The sequence below is a fragment of the Dreissena polymorpha genome, chromosome 1 (genome assembly GCF_020536995.1).
Source record: "Dreissena polymorpha isolate Duluth1 chromosome 1, UMN_Dpol_1.0, whole genome shotgun sequence".
In the NCBI taxonomy this organism is placed as follows: domain Eukaryota; kingdom Metazoa; phylum Mollusca; class Bivalvia; order Myida; family Dreissenidae; genus Dreissena; species Dreissena polymorpha.
This window is the reverse complement of record NC_068355.1, coordinates 154,440,344-154,457,068: the sequence shown is the minus strand read 5'-3', so window position 1 is coordinate 154,457,068 and position 16,725 is coordinate 154,440,344.

Here is a 16,725-nt window from a genome sequence, read left to right as displayed (position 1 = left end):
GAAACGCAAGCTCACACATTTCTCGATCAATTATCAATTCGACGCTGTATACGTCTCGGACAACCTTGGCTAGTCGTGTACTTTTGTAGACGCCGATGATGACCCAGTTTTAGTAATTAGAAACAGTAAGTAACATCTCGCCTTGAAGACGATCCCTCCGGCCACCAAAATCACTAGCGGTTTTATGACATCCACAAGCTCACACCAAAGTAGCGTCCATGCTTATAGAGAATGCGATATTTCACATGATTTTGATGAACATTTTTTTAATCCCTTACACCCCTGGAAAAAGGGGTTTCAACCATGTATTTATTAATCAAACATAAAAACCATTAATGTTTAAATAACATTATCTATCATAAGCGGGTAATTTCGGTACGTTTAACACGCCTAAGACGCTATGCGCAAGTAATGAAATCCCCATGTTACAAAGTGAAATGGTGGTATTAGTATTGGTAATGAATAATACTGCTACAATGATGGTATTTATTGATGTTATTTACGAAAATAGTACCAATAGTTTGTTTCCAAGTGTATCTGATACGAAATAGCTTTTCATAACTGGGATTTCAGTAAGTTAAACACGCTTTTGGAAACGGAAACCCCCGTGTAATTATCAATATGATATAGATCATAATATCTAACATAGCTTACAGGATATTTAGCAATCATTATGACTAAAAGTGCAAAACAATGAATCTGTTCGCTCATTTAATGAAATTAATAATCGTTCTATAACATGGATTTCCTTTATGCTACATGTTGAGGTTGGGAATAGCAGACGCTCGCGCGATGATGATGATAATGATGGTGGTGGTGGAGATTGTGGTGGTGGTGGTGATGATGATGGTGGGGGTGGTGATGATGATGATGATGATGGTAATGATGATGATGATGATGATGATGATGATGATGATGATGATGATGATGACGATGATGACGATGATGATTTATATAATGGATTGCATTTTACCTGCATTGACTAGTACAGCCGAACTTGCTCCGAAAAATTTCCATGCGTATAAAGTAGACAAAACCTGGGTGTCTATTTTTAGAACACACTCGTGACCCGCTGTCAAAATGGCTGTTCGCCAAGAAAAATTACGGAATGTAAACATTGTCTTACTCACCAGCTTTTTTTGCGCAGGTAATTATGACGAATGTTTCAGTTTTTAGGCAGGGGAAAATCAGTGTGTAATCTGAATTGCAGACATGTTTGTTTTGAAATCTCGTGTATTGTTGGAACGCTTCTATTTATGAATTTGTTTTGTGCTAACAACCCGTTTTAAAAGAGTGGGAAAAAACATGATGAAGTAAAATAATAAATATTACTGCGGATTCAACTTGTCAAAGATCGACACCATTTAATTTATTTATGCAATACCAGTATATTTATATGCGGCAGACTGCAAATAATTTTAAAACACTTAAATTAAATTATGTGAAAGTATTTTAGTTCCTTGAGTGTGTTAGAGTACTTGACATGATAAGAATCTGCAGCACGCACAGGCTAATCTGCAGCACGCACAGGCTAATCTGCAGCACGCACAGGCTAATCTGCAGCACGCACAGGCTAATCTGCAGCACGCACAGGCTAATCTGCAGCACGCACAGGCTAATCTGCAGCACGCACAGGCTAATCTGCAGCACGCACAGGCTAATCTGCAGCAAGCACAGGCTAATCTGCAGCACGTACAGGATAATCAGGGACAACACATTCCGCATAGACTGGATTTTCGTTTCGAAGAGACCTCCTTTAAAAACGGACAGTTACGTCACCGATTAGCCCGTGTGGTTTGCACAGGGTTATACCGGATGACACTTTACGCCCATGCGTTAAGTCTAGGTTTCCCTTAACCAGACTCGCACAAAATATTTTCCGTCATATTCCATAAGGTCAAGTTGTTTTTAAAGTGCGTAAACAAAACACTGATATTCAATGACTGTTGCTTAAATCACCGCAACAAACAAATTACTGAAAGTTTCCCTGTTTTGACATGCTTATAAATCTACTAGGATGTTTATTATTTAAAAAACGCAGTTGATTCTCATTCGCTATCACGCTGAAATACGTACTCTAAGTTTCGTCCTGCTTTCTGGGAAGTTGATGTCAAACGTCCGGAATGGGACGCGTTGACTCGAGCTAAATGCGGATGTTTTTGTGCGTTTTTTGTTTTGGTTTATTTATAAGTCAGACGCGGAATACAATTAGAGCATTCAAAACTACGTCTCACCTGATACTAAAATGATTAAATCTGTTTTACGCGCGGTTAAAAAATAACTCCGCGTTTTCCCTAAGCTTCAAAGAATCTATAAAATAGTCGGAGTTTATTTTTTATAAACATCGCTTAACTAATAAACATCCTAGTACATTTATAAGCATATTCTTTACCTCTTCGTATGCGGTCAGAATGTTTAATTTGTTTTGACAACATAGATTATGCAAATAAACACAGTGAATTACGCATTTGATTTGTGCACGAGCTAACATTTTGTTAACTTTAAGCAGTATTTTAAAAAATACTCGGTCAAATACTATTAAAAAGATCTATACATAGAAATGATCTTAATCCAATAATCCCAGCAAATTTCGTTTCAAAATAATGTCCAAGATTGAGTTCTCTTAATGAGCGCTTGCTTACAAGAAACTATACTGTTCACTAGGTTCATATCAATGTACCTGTTTGAATTAACCCATTTATGCCTAGTGGACTACCATCCTTCTTAATTGGATCATTTTATTTCCAAAATTAGGGTTGTCTAGTATATTTATTTCTATATTTAGAATATTTATGACAGAAATTCCTTTAAGCAAACAGCGCAGACCCCGATGAGACGCCGCATCTGGGTCTACGCTGTTTGCCAAGGCCTTTTTTATAGACGCTATGAATAAATGGGTTAACGATCATATGAATATTTGCAGAATAAAGAAACGACTACATACGTCGTTTACCTATTTTGAGTTTGAAAATCCTGAAAATTGTAATCCAATACTTTTCCTAAATGGCCTCCAATTTTTGGAGTTGTCTTGTGATGATGTTAGTGAAAATATAATTGAAAGTATTTTCCGCAAAATATATAAAATAATAATGGTTCTGTTTTCATATTATACTTGCACTGAACACTACACTGCTTTTATTTGTATGTGTTTTATGTTGTTGTTTTTTTTGGCAGAATGTGTTGCCAATTTTTAAATTACCAACAAAGAAATACGCCTTAAAGGGGCCTTTTCACAGATTTTGGCATTTTTTAACTTATTCATTAAATGCTTTATATCGATAAATGTAAACATTGGATCGTAAAAGCTCCAGTAAAAAATCAAGAATAAAATTAAAAAAAGGAAAAGAACATTGCCCGGACCAGGTTTCGAACCAGTGACCCCTGGAGTCCTGCCAGAGTCCTGAAGTAAAAACGCTTTAGCCTACTGAGCTATTCCGCCAAGTACACATATCATACGTATTTTATACCTTATATAAGCAATCTTCGTAGTTTCACAAAATTTAACGACAAAAACAGAACTCTCCAAATTATTCAATCGTTTCGCGTTGCAACGCTTTATAATTTTTAGGTTTTAAAATCGTCAAAAGATGCATATAATGGCTATATTAGACCATGGTAAATGTTCAGTATTACTGTTTCCTCACAAATATCATAACTAAAACGAAAATTTGCAAATCTGAAACAACTTTTTTCAATTTTGTCAATTCACCAAAGCGTGAAAAGATCCCTTTAAACAAAAATTCCAGCTTTTATTTCAAATTCAGAAAATATAAGAAAATGCCTTCCGGTAAAAAAACTGAAAATAGTAGCAAAAATCGACAGCTACAAAAATAAGACACCCATCACGAATTCTGCACTGCACTCAGATGGTGTATTATAACTCCACCTTATTTTCATACCAACGCCTCAAATTAATATTTAAGTTAAGACTTTGACCCAAGAAAACTACGTTAGACTTTGATTATATTAGGCAACACATGTTGCTTATGTGGTCAATACATTGTTTAAAGTAAAGAAACGTGTAGTTATACGTGTAAAATTCCACTACATATTGACCTGCATTTTAATATTAGAGCTTTACAATTTAATTACTTTTCGACTTCAGCATAAGAATTGATTAGTGAATAAAGACCAATAACTTACATGTTTTAAAGAACCAGATGGTACACGTCAATGGTACATGGGTTGAAGGGTCATCAAGCTCCAGTAATCACAAGCACAGATTAACCGCAAACGATCAAAGGTCTTAAGGTATTAAGGTCAGCGGATTAGAGGTCACGAATGACCAACCAAGGTGACCCTGCACTATTAAATGTGCCATGGAGAATTTTGTTGTTGCTGCTGCTTTTTGGTGGTGGTGATGTTATAGTTATTTGCTCTAAATTTAATATCTGTGTCATTAATTATTTCATAATTACATGAAAACTTTAAATATTAGCGATAACCGGAGAACCACAACCCACACATTTCACGCGAATAACAACAACGATCCCTCTATATTCAATCAAAATAGGCAGTAACAACAGATTGTGTGGTTGTTATGACAGCAGATCGTAACGAAAAGACTATTTAACTATCATAGAATTATGCAACACATGGTTTATGCTGTATTGTTAAGAGGACTGAAATGTCTAGTCTAAATTGAAACCTAAATATAAATCATTTGTAAATAGGAAAGTACAATGCTCGCACGTTGTTACTGTTTAACTGCACTTTAATGATATCGTGAAATCTTCACCGGTGTATAACTAGCTAAAGTCAGTATATACGATCAAATAACTTTTTTTGTAAACATATAAACCTTTGATGAATAAAAAATGAAAAACACTCAGAAGAAGAAGTACAAGAATATGAACGAAAAAAGGTTTTACAGCAGAAAACTCCTTAAAGTAGCCGAGCCACCTACTTTTTGGGGGAAATCCCGATTATTTTGTGCACATTCCCTTGTACAACACATAGACACAATTTTGATGCTACAACAAAACGAGGAAACAATTCGGTATCGGTATTGACTTGCTCTTTATAAATTGTACCGAGAGAATGATTTGTGATTGATTAACCAGTAAGGGTTGTTAAATAATAGAAATGAACATTCCTTTGTAATTTTAATTTGTTGGTTTTGAATTTTAAAACTGTTAATACTCGCTCTAAAGAAGAATTTGCGCCGTCATTTGCGACGTTATTGAGCGATTCAGTCTAGATAGTGTTGAATTTTCTAGTTGCACAATATAGAGTTAAACGAGCCGTAGTAGTAGTAGTAATAGTAGTAGTAGTAGTAGTAGTAGTAGTAGTAGTAGTAGTAGTAGTAGTAGTAGTAGTAGTAGTAGTAGGAGAAGTAGAAGTAGTAGTAGTAGTAGTAGTAGAAGTAGTAGAGGTAGTGGTAGTAGCAGTAGCAGCAGAAGTAGCAGTAGTAGTAGTATTAGCAGCAGCAGCAGTAACAGCAGCAGCAGCAGTAGCAGTAGTAGTAGTAGTAGTAGTAGTAGTAGTAGTAGTAGTAGTAGTAGTAGTAGTAGTAGTAGTAGCAGCAGTAGCAGCAGCAGCAGCAGCAGCAGTAGTAGTAGTAGTAGTAGAAGTAATAGTGGTAGCAGCAGCAGGAGCAGTAGTAGTAGTACTAGTAGAAGTAGTATTAGTAGTACTAGCAGTAGTAATAGTAGCAGTAGCAGCAGCAGTCGTAGTAGTAGTAAGTAGTAGTAGTAGTAGTAGTAGTAGTAGTAATGTTGTTGTGTTTGTTGTAGCATCAGCACGCGTACGGCCGTTGCTCCAATAATCATTAGGAATCGTCTACAATCTTACATAACAACTGCACTAGCAATCAATATCTCACAATGACCTTGAAAAAGACGGCGCGAAATATAATCATAAATAGCAGCAGCCCACATTCCTATGCCTTCACATTCCAAGTGCCGACCCCGGGCACGAGCTACATCGATCCATGCCTACACCCACATCTCGTGCACACTCCGCACGAAGAATCGGGTGATCGTCTGATCGCCGAATTCTGCTGAGTCTACAAATGTTTCCCGGGCTTAATCGAGTCTCATTTCCATTTTGCTGCAGCATCGAAAACATCTAGTAACATTTATTGCTGTCCCAAAGGAACAATGGCGATGCGCCAATTCTGTGCTCCAAAATTATGCATGTAATCCCAGCATAATCGTTGGCTCCGTGAGTTGCGATCGTCTGGCGTCCGATATGAGCTCTTCCTTTCATGCATCGTAAGCGATTTGTCTTGAAGTCTCATAATGTTTAGTATGAATTCGCATTATTTTGTTTACGACCGGCGTTTTCCGATGTACAGAAAAAAGTATAGATTCTTTATATCGTCTGCTTAGATTTTAACCCATTTATGCCTAGTGGACTCTCCAATCCTTCTAAATTGGATCAATTTATTTCCAAAATTAGGGATGTCTAGTATATCTATTTCTATATTTAGATTATTTTTTACAGAAATTACTTTAAGCAAACAGCGCAGACCCTGATGAGACGCCGCATCATGCGGCGTTTCATCAGGGTCTACGCTGTTTGCCACGGCCTTTTTTCTAGACGCTAGGCATAAATGGGTTAATGCTCCTTTCTACTGTTTTGTTTTGTTTTGAAAAAAAACGCTTGACACATCCCAACTATCGCCCACGTACCTGTTCATATTTTATATCGTTTTAGATTCGTCATGATATATCTCCTTAGTTAAATACCAGACGTTTTTTAAATGTCCATGCACCTGGATATTTCAGGTCATTACTCAAATGTATCATAAATTCTCTTTGTGATTTATAAGTCACAATTCTTAGAATATCTTATTAATTTTGCAACAACAAAAAAACGAAACTTATTTCTCTTTTTTTTTCAAAATGTTTTCAAATGTGAAGGCATCCATTACTAAAACGATTACAATTTGTATTCGTAATTTCTTTAGAAGAGTACTTTAGAGCAACTATGGCGTCTTTTGTTTTAAATAACGAGTGCATTTTAAAACGAATTCGAGCGCATCAAATCGCCCCCTTGGTGCAAGAAGGTACATTGTACCATGTGAAATTAAAAGTAGAAGGCACATGGTACCTTTTTGCACAAATGGGGCGAAATAACATTGACTCGCAAGGAATTTCATAATTGTTGCATAAACATTTTGGCGAGGTAGACACATCATGGAAGTATATTGTTTCGTAAAAACACAACGCAAAAGTACAATTCTACGTCAAAGCATGTCACGCAATAAAGTGCAATAGTATCGCATTCCGCATCGCTATCGCGGGAACTCGATATCATTTGAATACAGGGTGGCTTTGTCATTTCATTCCATTGAAATATTAAACTTTTTCGTGCATAAATAATGCTTTTTTGTTGCAGATAAACGGCGTTCTAATATTATTTCATATCACATTGGCCTGCCCGTATGCACTCTATTGTGTGTCGCTTTTTTTCTTGGAAAATAATGCATGCACTGTTTGAAAGACTGGTCGCTTTCAATCGATTCGTTGCAAAGAATGTGAAAACGTTTCAGGCACCCAGTATGTAATTTGATCACATGACGCAATTGTGACCCAGACCATGTTAATGGGTCACGGGGACATTTTACCGAAAGTGGCGATGAAGGCGTGTTTTGTTACAAGAGTTTCGTTTGAATTGACTGCTGATACTTTCGCAGACGACAAAAAAATCCAAACAACGAGGTTTCCAGACCCTCTTGGTTGCATGATTCGCGTTCTGGGGCAAATCGGCTAAAAGCAAGTCTGTAGTCCGCACAGGCTAATAAAAGGCGACACTTTCCGCATGCACTTGATTTTCGTTACGAAAGGACCTATTTTCAGGAAAAAAATCCATCTAAGCGGAAAGTTTTGTCCCATGAACAGTCTGTGCGGATTTCACAGGCTAATCTGGGTTTACACTTTACGCACATGCACTAAGCCCAGTTTTCTCAGATCGAGGCTCAATTATTAGTGGCATCGGGCAATAAGAAACTTTGAATATTTACAATACTTAAACCATTTGCTTAAGATATATTATCAGATAATGTGTGTTCCGGTTTTATACGACCAGGAGACACCGATCAATGAAGAACATAACGGTTTAAGTTTTAGTCATGTTATTGATAAGCTGTTGTATTACTAGTATTGGACGCGGAATAACTGTTGATATACTAGTAAGTTTGCAATCGACCGATGTAATTCTAGAACAAGACGTATGAAAAGAATCGCTATGATGTAACTCAGCAATCATGATATTTATGGACTTGTGTTCGTGTTTTTGACACGCGTTTCAGTTATGAAACGAAAATTTCCATATTTTTCATGTTAGTTCATCTAGGAAACGGTCCATTTGCATTTCCCAATAGTTGCATAGTAATGTTTAAATCACGCCCATGACATTTGGTCCATCACGTATTGTACATTTAGTATGTCCAAATATCCCACGCAATTCAATCGGTGACATTTTCACTAATAGCGCGACATTTCCATCTTCCAAATATGGCAAAATGTCGGGCTCGTCTGAAATTGGTGTTTCATTCACAATCAACCTCCCGGGAGCAAATTGTAAACCGCTAGAAAGCTCCCTATGTAATTGCGCAAATATTATTCATTATGCGAATCAAAACGCAGTGGATATCATGATATTGTCATAGTGTGTTTTCCACAACATATAAATTCCCACAATTTTTGTATGTTTTGCCAGTTACAAGATCGATTGTTTTTCACTTCACTCGAGTTTATCAGACAGACAGACAGACAGTTTATTCAGACTTATACACAAGTACATCGTCTCCATACTAAAGTATACACATTATTTTCTGTCCCGTTACTAGGTATAACAACACAACATTAAATAACATATCATGACCTTTAATAAGGAGCCGGAGAAACTTATAAAGTGATATTATTTTTATGGAATACTTTATAATTAAAGTCTCGTATATAATTATTTGTATTTAATTGAGTTGTTGAACAAATTATTGTAGTTTTAATATTTGAAAGCGATTCATCTTTAAAAGAAATATTATAAAAAATGTGAAGAGTCGTGTTTATCTGTCGTCATATGTGTTAAAAGTTAAAACGTATAAAGGAGATCCAAAAGATTCATTATACTCAATGTCTTTACAACGGGAAAGAAACACGCTATCTTGTTACCGTCCAAATAAATCGGTCAAACTCGTAATTTCTAGTCATTAAGTTCAGAAAGACAAGTACAGGAAGCCTTCAAACGTCTCTAGGATGGCTAGCTCTATTCTAGCCTTGTTTTGGGAAAATTTGGCACAATTTATTTGCGTTAATACACAGGCTAATCAGGGACGACATTTCCCGCTTTAATGTAATTTTCGTTCAAAAGAGTATCTTCTTACCGAAATTCCAGTTTAGGCGGAAAATGTCGTCCCTGATTAGCCTGTGTAGTCTGCGCAGGCTTATATTGGAAGACACATTACGCACGCGCAATACGCCCAGTTTTCCCAGAGGATCATTTGTTTATCGTAAGCCCGCCGGAAATAGTATAAATTTGGATATCAATTATGTCCGCTTTGCTTGCTTTTATCAATATCCTGCAGACCCACGCAGTGACGTCATTAACATTTGAGCAGTGATGCAAATGAATGATAATATTAATATTTCTTACTTCTTGTTGACCGTAAAATCTTGATTTTGAAAGTTCACGATCCTGTTGGTGTGGGGAACACCAGTGTTTACGCCTAAGCAGCATCTTGCTGTCAACTATGTTGATACTTTACCATCATCTTGTTCGTGCTATCTATATGAACGGCGATCTGTGAAAACCGGGCTTTATGCATGTGCGTAAAGTAGCGTCCCAGATAAGCATGTGTAGTGCACACACGCAAATTAGCGAAACTCGTTTATTTTTCTTTATTTTCGTTTATAGGAAGTTTCCTTGTCAATTAAATCCAATCTTTGCGCAAGGTGTCGTCCCTGATTTGCTTGTAAGGACTGCATAGCCTTATATGTTACGACACTTTCCGCACATGCATAACGCCTTTTTTCCATCACCTCGGCTCATCTCATGTTTCCTAATGTAATTAAAGAGTATGCGAGATTGGCCTTTACTTGACCAAACATCTCAGTGGTCAATCCTTTCCTATAATAATTATGATGATATATGTTTCATAAGTACTCTTGGACTTAATATGAACCAAACGCGTGAACCTTCTAATGACAGATTAAGAACTATTTACTTACTACTTCCACATACCATGGCGAGTGTAATCCCTATTTACTCTCTAACAATACCGGGCCTGGTATTTGACTCTAACTGTGCGAGACTTAAAAAAGCTTTAATAAGGTATTTAGTGACCTGCAAATACCCCTCAAAATCTTTAATCAACCCTTGAGAATGTCAATATATCCTATTGTTTAGCAACCGTTGCCACGTTGGTTACCCAAAAGGTGTTCACAATAGTGGGTGGCCCAAAAACCTAATTAATTTTAATTGAGTCTCTCTACGGCAAAACGGGATTAATTCATTTATGCCTAGTGGACTTTTCCATCCTTGTAAATTGGATCAATTTATTTCCAAAATTATGGATGTCTAGTATATTTATTTCTTTATTTATAATATTTCTTACAGAAATTCCTTTAAGCAAACAGCGCAGACCCTACGCTGTTTGCCAAGGCCTTTTTTCTAGACGCTAGGCATAAATGGGTTAAATGCATGTGCGTAAAGTGAATTCCCCGATAAGCCTATGCAGAGGCTTAAGGCATGTTATGATTTACCTTTATTTCTTTAATTGTTGTTCAAAATGTATTGACTTTTGAGGAGCAGATGTTTTATAATTAGCCATGTTTTACGAATTAGAATTACCGAAATTTTAAGTCGATAAAACCTGAATGCCTATCGATTCCGATATCTCAGAAAATATACAGCGTGGCGTATTTTTGGTGCATGTACACTTTACATAAAATACAAATAAACCATGTATGACATAGTTACCAGACAAACAAGTTCGCCGGACAACTAACCGTCCATTCACCTAATGAACTTCTTGAAAATGTGGTCATTAGTTCTCAGTACATATTTGAAAACAATAGTTAACCTGTATATGCGCAGGTCCGCGGTGGTCACGTGAACGTATGTTGTTATATAAATATAGTGATGACGGGGAACACGCGATTTATGAAGACAATATTACTAATAGATTTTCAATTCATCAACCAATCATGTCGTTTAAGCAGTATGTTCTGCTGCTACTGTTGGTGTTGCCCTCGTTGTTGGTGTCGATTTGATATTGTTTTTTTAGTCGTTGCATAGTGGCTTACACCCGTACAACTTGATCACACAATAAAGAACCCTGGTTTATTTAAAAAAAAGAAACAACCAGTAAACCCCCAAAAATACTTTAATCAATTCCTTTGTTTTGTTTTCAACGAATTATCTGTCCATTTTTTAGACATAAAGCTTTGATGAATACATAGTGATCTCAATTTAGATTTCGACATGAAAACTACTAAATGTATACCGATTTATCTAGTAAAACATGATTGTCGACGGGATATTACATTTTTTTACAATACATGTGTACAGTTGAACAAGCATAAACAATGTTTGTAACAGTCAGACAAATTGCATGTGCTCAGGTTTTATCGCCTCACCATACGGAACAAAATGCATGTTAGCCATATACATTTGCATTTACATGTACTTTATTATTATTGTTAACCACTTATGTCTTACAGATACAAATCAGTATATAGCAGGTAATAAATAAAACGAAAATATTCTGCTAACTATAGTTGAATACAGAAACCAGTAAATGTGAAACCTGTATTACACTGTGTTGAGTTGTTGATTAAATTATTGCTGTATATATGTCATGCAGTAAACACGTCTGGTTAAGATGCCAAACCGTTGTCCCTGGTTATGGCAAGCGGTTCGACGCATAATCCCAAGAAACTAGGTTTCTCATGAGAACCTAGGTTCTCAGAATGAGAACCTATGTTCTCAAAATGAGAACCTAGGTTCTCATGAGAACATAGGTTTTCAAATGAGAACCTTGGTTCTTGTGAAAATCTAGGATACCAAACGAGAACTTAAGTTCTCAAAATGAGAACCTAGGTTCCCATGAGAACCTAAGTTGATGTGTCTATGAGAACCTAGGTTCTCATGAAAAACATAGTTTCTCATGAGAACCTAGGTTCTCAAGCGTAAACTAAGGTTTTCAAATGAGAACATAGGTTCTCATGAAAACCTAGGTTCTCAAGAGAACCTAGGCTCTCATGAGAAACCTGGTTTCTTGGGATTTTATAAACCTAGTTTCTCATGAGAACCTAGGTTTTCATGAGAAACCTAGTTTCTTGGGATTATGTGTCGAACCGCTTGCCATAATTAAAGTCCAGTTGTCACCCATTACACGCTACCGGCATATGTGTAGAATGATAAGCAATAGACGTGAAACAGTGAATGTTTCTCCCCAAGAACATTTTTGGAACAATGCTATGTAATATTCAACGAGCCTTGTAGGAAACTTCTCGAGGAATGAAATTAGTAAAGTAATCGGTCGACATTGGTCTGAACACGTTAATAAAAAATCAAACTGTTTATGAAATACATCTTTAACTGTAAATATTTTTTGAGACTAAAAATTGAAACAAATTCAGATCAATCGTTACATAACACATTGTTACAGCATTAAATGAGTTTTAGATATTCAGTTCCCTTGTTCGGGCCTCAAACGACTGTACGGTACAGTTTTCTATTTTAAGTATGTCTGTGTTATAGTAAGCACTCATTATGGTATAAATAAAAGTGTTATCTCTATTTATAATGTGTAATAATGTATTATTCAATCGTAAGATATCGGCAACACTGAGAGAAAAACTTATGCACTAAAGACTTTGCAAACATATTTCAATAACTTGAGATATCTGCAAAAATAAAGCTTTTAACGGCGTTTTTTTTTCATTCTGTCCAGTCCGTGTGTAATCATATGTGAATCCCATTGATCCTGCGCCCTGAATAATATGTGTCCCGTATTCCAAACGAGCAAGTATACGCCGTCCGACGCGTAGTTCTGAAAACCTAGGTTCTCATGAGAAACCTAGTTTCTTGGGATTATTCGTCGAATCGCTTGCCATACCTGGTCATACATAAATTAACGAAATCAAATAAAGGCCCGAACTAAATGTTCTAATATAATGCGCTGATATTGTCATGCGTTATACCACTGTTTTAAGTGCCTATATACCTAGGTCAATTGGCTACAAATATAGAACAAACTTTATTAGTGAGAACGATAATGAATAAGTAATGATTGTTTAACCTTGGGTCATTTCTGAACAAAGAGGACGTAAATAAATGCGCAAATGGATTCTCTGAAATCTATTTAATAGATTCCAGAGAATCAATTTGCGCATTTATTTAAGTGAAGTTGCCCTTTGTTGTCACGGAAAATGAGGTTACATAGTACTTAAACCGGTTATGCTCTATGAAGTCGAATACTGCCAATTGATAGTCGCAGAATCACACAACTCCTTCTGATAACAGACAACTATATGTCAACAAACTGTTGACAAATGAAATTGTTACCTAACCTTTTAAACAATAACGGTTTTTTTATGCCACCGGTAGGAGGATATATAGTGATCGGACCGTCCGTCCGTCTGTCCGTCCGTCTTTCCGTCACACTTTGCGTTTAGGTTTCGAAAAATGCTCATAACTTCTATGTCCCTTGAGATGTAACCTTCATATTTGGTATGCATGTGTATATGGACAAGGCCTTTCCATACGCACAAAAATTTTGACCCCTGTGACCTTGACGTTGAACTTAAGGTCCGCGTTTAGGTTTCGAAATCTGTGTTTAGGTTTCGAAATATGCTCATGACTTTTATGTCCCTTGAGATATAACCTTCATATTTGGTATGCATGTGTATATGGACAAGACCTTTCCATACGCACAAAAATTTTGACCCCTGTAACCTTGACGTTGAACTTAGGGTCCGCGTTTAGGTTTCGAAATCTGCGTTTAGGTTTCGAAAAATGCTCATAACTTCTATGTCCCTTGAGATATAACCTTCATATTTGGTATGCATGTGTATATGGACAAGGCCTTTCCATACGCACAAAAATTTTGACCCCTGTGACCTTGACCTTGAACTTAGGGTCCGTGTTTAGGTTTCGAAATCTGCGATTAGGTTCCGAAAACAGCTCATAACTTCTATCAAGCGTTTATAGGGGGCATAAGTCATCCGATGGTGACAACTCTTGTTGCATATCCTTCTTGAACGAAACATGGTCATAAGGTATAGATTTTGAATGTTAGAGACCCAATACGTTAACTGTTTCTGTTACTCCTTTTATATAAAATTGAAATGCAAGTTATGATTGCTTACATCCGGTATTTGAGCATAAATAAATTCATCTATAAATTTGAATAGCCGGTAATTTAATTACGATTCCAATCGCGCTTAATAAATATTGAACTATTCAACTGCATGGGTGTATACAATTGAACAACAAAACAATCGTTAACTTTAGGCAATTACGTGTTCGCATGTAATTAATAATGATATGTCTTAAACATATCAGTCCGTTGCAGTCACCATCCTGCACTCATCCGGTCTACTCGATGGCATTTAAGATAAGAACGAATCTTATTTACAACCACAGGTTCTACGCAGCAGAACTTTGCTATCGGTTCTTACATGACATTTCAGAGAAATGTTTTGTCTGCGATCGAGGGCTGACGTAGTAAGTAATCGATTTCCAATTTCTCGGCCGAATTATTAGCTAGCTATCGAATATGTCCTGCCAACACCTTCTGGAAAGTGGGGTCGACGTCGTGAAGCTAATGACCTGCTTGTTTCACTTGACGGATAAGTTATGTAGGCGAACGCTTGTTGTTTACTGAAATGTGGTTGCGAAATGGAAGACTAATTATGACGCAGCGCTTTAACTTATCGGCTTTCCTCGCATCTATGATTAAAACGGGTGACGGTTCCTCACCGGCCAAGTGACTAACCGTGACTCACACGGCTTCTGAATGCACTTATACTAAGCATCATTTTACATACAGAATGATATTACTCGTGAAATCAATTTAGTGCTGTGATTCATGGATATCTTGCGCATTTGCGTACTCGTGATTAACAAAAACAATTCCGTTTTACTAGTATTTACCGCAGAAGTTTATTTTTCAAGTTCATTTTATCTTCGTCACTTGTACCCAGCATTAGTTTGTCCAATTTTAATTTAGATCTAAGTAAAATATAGATCATTTAAAGATGAATACTAAAATGACAAATTTGATCAGTGAAATTGAACGCGATGCCCTCGGGATTATTTAAATACTTGACAAAAGAAATTTAAAAAAAGAACAACAAGATGCGTAATGACAATCCCACAATGCACTGAACAGACTTGTTAACTATTGTGTGAGTTTTTTGTATCATAACATGTTTTCGCAACGGATTTTGTTTACATTAAACTGCTAACAAAACTGTTCTCGAATCATTAGTTTATCAACACCTTTTGTTGGGTATGCGTGACTGATTTTAAATGAATCGGTAATTGATTTGCTGTTCTAGAGTTATTGATAACGTGATAAACATACCATTGAAGTGAACCGTTAAGTGGTGTCTATATGTACACGTTTAACTAAGTCATTGATTGAGAGGCGCTTTACAACTTGTTGCATGTTTAATTTAATATGATATTTTTAAATAGTCGTAGTTATATAACAATTCGAAACCCAAACGAACAACGATGCTATTTCCATGACTGACTTGTGGTCACGTCTGCTTTGAGTTTTTCTACTATCAGTGTATGCATGTGTATTGTATTTTGCACCTCAATGATAATACGCCAGACTACGTTCAGGCCTGTGCAGTCCTGACAGGCTAATCCGGGATGAAACTTTGTTAAGATGAGACTATCTTTAAAAGAACATTTCCAGAAAAGCATAATTTGGGACGACATTTCACACACCTGTATTAAGTCTGGGACGACATTTCACACACATGTATTAAGTCTGGGACGACATTTCACACACATGTATTAAGTCTGGGACGACACTTCACACACATGTATTAAGTCTGGGACGACACTTCACACACATGTATTAAGTCTGGGACGACACTTCACACACATGTATTAAGTCTGGGACGACATTTCACACACATGTATTAAGTCTGGGACGACACTTCACACACATGTATTAAGTCTGGGACGACACTTCACACACATGTATTAAGCCACATTTTTCCAGATCGGGGCTTATATACATATGCATAAAGTTAATAATAACTACAAGCAACACAGTACTGTTACATATGTTGAATTTCAATAGTACTTGATGACCGACTAGTGAAGGGTTATTCAAACCACCCAAACGGGTACAGGAAACAAAGTCATTTCCTCTTCAATAATGAGGGATTTCATATTTCACACAAATGGGAATCACCGAGAAAACAATTTCCGCAAACGTAAATTGAAATTCTCAAAATTTTCCTTGTTTATCATACTCATGTTTTACAAGTGTTTCCGTTTATAAACCGTTGACTAGAGTTTCAAATGAGTTCATGTTGACTCAATGATCGATTTCTTACGTAAAAAAATAAACTACAGTGTCATTCTGTGACATCCCTAGATCTACAGTATCAAGTCCGGTTTAAGAGGATCCGGTTTGTAATGATCCGGTTAGTGAGGATTTAAAGTGGCCTTTTCACAGATTTTGGCATATTTTGAAGTTTGTCATTAAATGCTTTATATTGATGAATGTAAACATTGGATCTTAAA